General features: G+C 41.6%; 1 protein-coding gene across 3 annotated transcripts in view; it reads right to left on the minus strand.

Annotated features, from left to right (window-relative positions):
• Positions 1–7,402, minus strand: part of MTSS1 (metastasis suppressor 1) — a 158,837-nt gene that overhangs the window by 83,314 nt on the left and 68,121 nt on the right. The gene's annotated exons all lie outside the window — the stretch shown is intronic.

The following is a 7,402-nucleotide window of genomic DNA, read 5'->3' on the forward strand; positions in this document are numbered from 1 at the left end:
CTCTCTCTCTCTCTCTCTCTCTCTCTCTCTCTCTCTCTCTCTCTGCGCTCTCTCTCTCTCTCTCGCTTCCTCTTGCCATGTGATCTGCTTGTACCCACCGGCTGCCTGTCGCTTTCCACCATGAGTAGAAGCAGCCTGAGGCCAGTGCCAGATGCAGCTGTTGCAGAATCGTAGGTCAAATAAACTTCTGTTCTTCATAAATTACCCAGTTTCAGGTATTCTGTTATAGCAACACAAAATGGACTAATACAACTATGAACTTGTCACTGATAGGTCTTGGAGTCCAAATGAGGCCAGTGCCAGATGCAGCTGTTGCAGAATCGTAGGTCAAATAAACTTCTGTTCTTCATGAATTACCCAGTTTCAGGTATTCTGTTATAGCAACACAAAATGGACTAATACAACTATGAACTTGTCACTGATAGGTCTTGGAGTCCAAAGTTGGGAAAGGTACATCTGACCCAGAGACCCTCTCAGTCTCTTGAGTGCATCAAAAATATATTTAAGTGCTTAGAAGCAAACAGAAGACTCCCATGCATGCAGGATGGTGAGTCCCATCTCCACAATTGCTGTCAACAGCAAAAATCTTAGGATGAAGTGAAATTGTCCTTCCCCACAAGAACCCCAATGAAACTGACCTGACAACAGCTACAACAGTGCGTGTCCACTGGGGTACCACAGCCTGCAGCACATCAGTATACCAAGGTTTTCTTTCTTTCTTTTTAAACTACTTTCTCCAAATCTAATTTTATCACTTCAAGCTCAGCATAATTTTCTATTTTAACCCAAACCTGTAACTTAAACTCTTTATCGTGAGTACCCAGAAAGCAAAAATGACCATAAGCATCTTACTATTTTGAGTACTCTAAGCCCTCAATGAAATCAGTTGTACATACTTCTAAACAGAAGATACCCTCGCCCAGCTTGCTTAGCCCTCAGCCTCTAAATGGTGACAGCACCAGACTCTGCTCTTTTGGGGCAAAAAGGTCATGGACTCTCACTCTGTTTCAAAGAGACCATGTATGGTACCATCAGGAGCTGCTAATGCAAATGAATTCCAGTTATTCCTTCTCCCCACTTTAAATATGTCTATTTAGAAAAAAAGTATTTAAAATGAAACACACTTTAAATACACTTACTAGACAGTGAGGGTTTTTAAAAAATTGTATTTAACTCATTTTTTAAAAGCAGTCTTGGGCCATGTGGAAACCTCAACTTGTCTAGGCTCCTTCAAGGAACCAGGAATCACGTTCCTCTGTATTTTCTTCCCTCCTTCCCAATGGAACATGATCAAGGCTGGGCTCACAAGCTTCAGTCCTTTATCTCAACAGCTGCTGTCATCTCATCTTTAGCCAATTACGTGCTAAACTGTTCATAATTGGGGAAATGTGTAATAATGAATATAGCTGACATCTAATCAGCATTCCTTTGCAAGTAAATGATCAGATACAAGGCAGTCATAAAAAATCTCCTAAAAATAGCTTCCTGGATCACAAAAAATAACTTGAGTCCTGGGTTTTCTCAAATTATCTTTAGATAAGACATCTCTTATACCTGTACTGACTTAAAAGCAAGTTAAATCCATAGTTTCATAATTTTGACCACCTGCAAGAAACGCAATGACATGATCTCCCAAAACTTAAACTATTACTGAGAAAACAGGATGGAATAATTTGGATGTGATGAAAACAGGGCTTCTCAAGTGCTTTAAAATACTATAAATGCCTCTGAGTCTTAAGTCTTCCATACAGAACACAGCCATCAGAAAGCCATCACCCAGTACCTTAAAGGAAAAGTTGTATCCTTATTTTTCACTAAGTAATATGTTGTAGAACCTACTAGATCATAGCTAATAGCTTTCCTCATGGTTAAAAAATTGTGCATCATTAAATAGAATGAATGTATCAATATTTTCAAAAACTACCTCAAACTACATTTCCACAATACTTATATTTTATGTATGTGTTCTATAAGTCATGTTTAGATACATCTAGATTTAGGGTTTTTTTGTGAAATAGGATTATTTGTGTGTGTGGAGGGGCTAGATACCAAAGTTTCTTTTTCCCCCCAGTTTTACTAAGGCATAATTGACAAATAAAAATTGTATATGTTTACAGTATACACATGATGTTTTTATACGTGTATAACTGTAAAATGATTAAATCAAGCTAATTAACATATCCATCACCTCACATGCCTTTTTTTGTGGTAAGAACATTTAAGATCTAATCTCAAAGCAACTTTCAAGTGTACAATATATTATTATTAACTCTCCATCATTATTATTAGTCACCCTGCTGTACAATAGATCTCCTGAACTTATTCATCCTGTCTAACTGAGACTTTGACCCTTTTAACAATGGTTTTTATCCCCAATAAAGCATGTTGTAACATTTAATAAAGGTGTGTGTATTTAAGTATCAAAATATTACTATTCTTTTTATCCCCACTATCATGTTTTAGCTAATTTCAAAAGTACTAAGAGATAAATATTTCTCATTTCTTCATATTGCTACAGCTAGTTAGCTGTAAAAATAACCCAGGCAATTCAAATTTTTGGACATATGACTATATAAATATATCTTTTATAAGAGGATACAGGGCCAAGGCATAAGGTCATGTATGTTAAAACCCAGAATTTTCTGAGGTCAGAGGATAAATGAGAGCCTCTGAAGTCATCTATAGGTCCCCAGTGTGATCCAACCCATCACAAATGATGAGGCATGTCCTTAGGGACCTCAATCTTGGAAATAAATGTCTCCAACCAATGTCACATTTCAGGAGTAGGAAGGTGAACAAAGTTTACCCTGCAGGATTGAAGCAGAGGTTCATTAATGTCTGAAATCAGGAGCTGGCAAGACTCACCCCACCCCAGCATTTCAAAGCCTTTACAAACAGAGGAAAGAACTGGTGCAAAAGAACTGAGGAGGTACAGGAGTTGCATTAAAGAGTATGAGCTGATGTTTAGAAGCAGATTAGTGATGAGGTGGAAGAACTTTGTTGTTACCTGTTGTCTAAACTATTCTAACACACCAACAATGGACTCTTGAGGTCAAGTCTGACTGTAGCTCTCTTCTTTATACATGTTTTTGGTGGGCTACACAATGGGCAGCTGCTTAAGAAAACCTCATAGCCTCCAAGTGACACTAGACAAAAAATGAATGAACTGCTTCTCACTGGAAGCTCAAAGTTGCCCTCCTCCTCTGACTCCTCAGGCCCACAAAGAAGCTCATCATAGCTCCTTAGTGGGGTGGCAAGATCAGCGTTTGTAGGCGGGAGCTCCATTTCTTGAAGATACATTACCTGGGAAAGTCTCAGGGCCTCGACGCCAAAGCTGGTGGAAGTGCAGTGATATTTGCCAAGTAAGTTCTAGCAGACACTCCACTCCCTCATCTCAGTCCTAGGATACAGGAAGCAAAAGCCACCCTCACCTCAAACATCAACCACCTCTAGCTACTGACCAGGGGATGTTTCAATGCAAGGTAAATGAGAAAGTGAGAATCCAAGGCCACAAGGGCTGTTGTGAACCAGACGTCACAAGGCTGTGAGTACGCCTGATGAAAAACACCATGTTATCCATCATCCATGGGGTTCATGTTTGCATTCATCAAGGACTGTGGGGTACACACAGGGCTACCCTCAAGGAACTTCCACAATAGGTTGAATGTTGGTTTTATGCTGAGTAAACTGAGGCTCAGAAAGGACGTATGGCCTGGCAGCAAGGGTCGGAGCAATCTAACTTATCCATCGCTCCATATCTACACCTGCCACCCAGTCAGTACTCAGTACCTAGCACAGGTCCTCAGTTAACAATTGTGTACAGCCTAGATTCAAATTCCAACTCCTCCGGAGACCCAGTAGCTGTTGACCTTGGGGATGTCAGTTTCCCTCTCTGTGGTCAAGTTCATTCACTGGTGAAATGGAAATAATGATAACCTATCTTGTAGGGTGGTTGTGGGACTTAAATGAGTTAATATATTTGAAGTGCTTAGAACAGTGCTTGGCACAAACAAACAATCAAAACAACTGTTGATTAAATGGTGCCTTCTCTTAATTGCTAAATCAAATCTACCCAACTTACACTCAAATCTTTGGGCCACTTTGTGCCTTCTCATTTGCACGGTCATTCCCCAAACACACATTACAGCAGTTTTTAAAATTATGACTTAAGAAAGGCCACCTCCTGGGATGTCAGCATTAAAGCCCCAGGCAACAATAGCCTTTTTCAAAAAGACATCTGGCTCCAGCTGATAACATACCACAAAGTAAGCCGATAGCACCAGCCGGTCACATGAGGAACTCTAAAATGAAAACTTAAGTGTGACATGTCCTCTCAAAGAGCATTTCTCTAACGCACACATAGCACAATCACAGAAGTTGTCCTGATCTGCTCTACCTACCTCCACCTACCAAATACAGCCCACATGGCCATATTTTTGCCATAGGTGACTACAGTTGGAAACATGCTATATTAAAAACATTTCTCTAGAGTTCTGCCCTCTAAATAAAGGCTGAGGACGATTCCAGACTGCAGAAGGGCCCTTCCCTGAAATCACAGGCCAGATAAAGAACTACGTAAAAGCCTTTGCAAGAAAAGCAGTTATTTCAGCTGTTTTGGGACATGAGTCTCCACCCGGTCACACAGTCCCAGCCGACACCCAGCAGGGAAAAAACCCTCCCACAGGAAGAACATTGCTAAGTCACCTGAGGGGCTCAGAAAGAGGAAAATGCACTGAGCCTGGGTCACCCTGATCCCCAGATTAGGGGATCTAGTGACTTCCCGTTTGCTAGGTTCACTCTTTCCCATCTCAGCCTCACACACTCTCTCCTAGAGGAAGTCCTTCCTGGTCCTCTCCCAGACCCCCAGGCTTCCTGGGGGGCAAAGGTGGGCCATTCCTTGTCAGAGAGCCTGATTCTGGCATTTTAGTTTCCTGTAAGAATTTTTCCTCCCCAACTTCAAAACCCTGTTCCAAGGCCACCTCCCCCAGAGGCCTTTTCCTGGCTAGTTTCACTCATTTTAGCCACAGGGGTTCCCTTCTCCTAATCCTCCCTCACCCCAGTCAGAATCATAAACTCTTTAATAATTGGATGGGACCCGGTGAATATCTATTCCAGCATCTTGGCCGGTTCAGGAGTTTCATCTACATATGAACGATGTCCAGCAGATATACAATACAAACCACAACTTAAGCCACATGGGTCATTTCAAAATTTCTAGTGGCCACATTCACATAAAAAGAAATGGGTGAAAATACTTTTAATAATGTATTTTATTTAATCCAATATATCCATGATATTATTTTTTTCAATATGAAACCAACAGAAAAACTATTAACAAGACATTTTCATTCTTTTTTTCATACTAAGTTCCTGAAATCCAGTGTTCCTTTTCCACTGGAAAAAACATCTCAATTTGGACCAGTCACATTTCGAGTGTTCAACAGCCATATGTGGCCAGTGGCTACTGAAAGGGACAGGGTGGTCCTATACCACTGTCTGTTGGAATTCTTACAGTGCCTTCCAACAACATACATGAAAAACACAGTTCCCTCCCAGAAAGACAGCACGTTGGTGTATCAGTTAGCAAAGGCTACCACGGCTGAGAAACACAGATCATACGCAGAAGTCCCAGCATGTCCCTGTTAACTCATTACAACAGGAAAGGAAGGACTCAAGAGATTTCATGGTACAACTTGACAGACAAGGAAACTGAGACCTGGAAAACAGGCAAATTTTCTGAAATCACACTGATAAGTAGTAACTAAGAGAAGCCTAAAATCTAGATGTCCAGTTGAGGGTCTTCAAATATGAAATACCACACACACACACACACACACACACACACACACACGCACACACACACACACACAGATATCTATTTGGTCATCATTATAGTCAATGCCCAACTGAAGATAGAGAAGACTGTTGTAGAAGGCAGCACAACTCTGCTTCTGCCAAATAACTCCCAAATTTCTGAGATATAGGAAATTCAGCAGAGCTTTTCCAATTCAGTGGAATGTTCCCCTTCCCATCCTTAACTGGGATAAGAGGAACAACATGAGTAAATTTTAAAATGAGAGATAATCACAGGCATGCCAAAGCATGCCTCTTAATTGGGAGTAGAGTACAAAATCTGCAGTATTTCTCTACTCTAGCTCCTTGAAGACATACCCTACACCTCTCTCCAACCCTAATGGATACACTTTAAGACAGTGAACCTTTCTTTGTAGCCTTCAAAAGTGAATAGTTACCTGTAATAACAGCCTTTAAGAGCACTTCTAAAGAGCAATCACATGGAGGCTGCTCTAATGAATATCCACCTAAACCAATAAAGGCCTTCCTTCCTACTTGTGATAAGTTAACACTGTAACCTGACAGCACCTAATTCTCTGCCTCACCTTGACCACCTGTATTCCGAGTTACCTGTTCATGTCAAGGTAACTTTCAAAAGGAACTGACTGACTTAAACCCAAAACATATGTAGTTCTGTGCCCAGACACTTTGAGACCAGCCTGTGTCTGGAATGCCCAAATGGGGCACAGGCATTAGACAGATGGGAGAGGAACTGGGGAAGGAATTCAGAAAGACGGATCTGATGGGAAAGTCCAGAACAACCAATTCCCACACTGACAAGAGGGTAGCCTGGTAGCCCTCTGTGGAATGACAGTCAGGGACAGTACAGAAAGTCATCAGCTCAAAGTTATTCCTAAAGGCAATGTGTGGTTTAGTCTGCCATGTTGAAACGAAGTATTTGCTAATGACTTTTCACATGCTATGCCTTTTATAACTTTTTATTCATTACAACTATGTTGGTGCATCATCAGGGAAAATGTCACATGTGCTATCTTAAAAAAAAAAACAAAAAACAGGCCTGGCCCTCAGACAGTTACTTTGCATAAAAATACCTCCCTTTCCCCCTAGGATATACACCATGTGTGACTTTCTGTAAGGATGTTTTGGAAGGCTTACAATCAACAGAACCACCAGACATAACTCACACTCAAAGAATCCTCAAAACTCAGAAAACTTTGACTTACGGGTCCCCTCACTGCCCAGCAGGAAGCAGCAAGATATGGAGGCTGCAGGAAAAGGTCTCTTTCCTATCACATACTCTTGGGTAGAACAGCAACTTCTCGGGTTATTGACATTCCAGAGCTTCCCCTGGGCAGATTCTTCTGGAATATCTTAGTGCTACACCACATGAGGGTAATGAGGTATATCACTGTCAATAACCACCAGCTGCTAGTGGAGCAAACTCCTGAAGCCTAAACTCCAGAGAAAGGAGGGACGGCCTGAAGCATTCCTGAGGACAGGTGCCGATAAAATCCTGGGATAGGGCCCGCCCGGTGGCGCACTGCTATAGTGCGCCGCTTGGGAAGCGTGGCGGCGCTCCCGCCGAGGG

This window comes from Galeopterus variegatus, unplaced genomic scaffold, assembly GCF_000696425.1.
Source record: "Galeopterus variegatus unplaced genomic scaffold, G_variegatus-3.0.2 Scaffold188, whole genome shotgun sequence".
Classification (NCBI taxonomy): domain Eukaryota; kingdom Metazoa; phylum Chordata; class Mammalia; order Dermoptera; family Cynocephalidae; genus Galeopterus; species Galeopterus variegatus.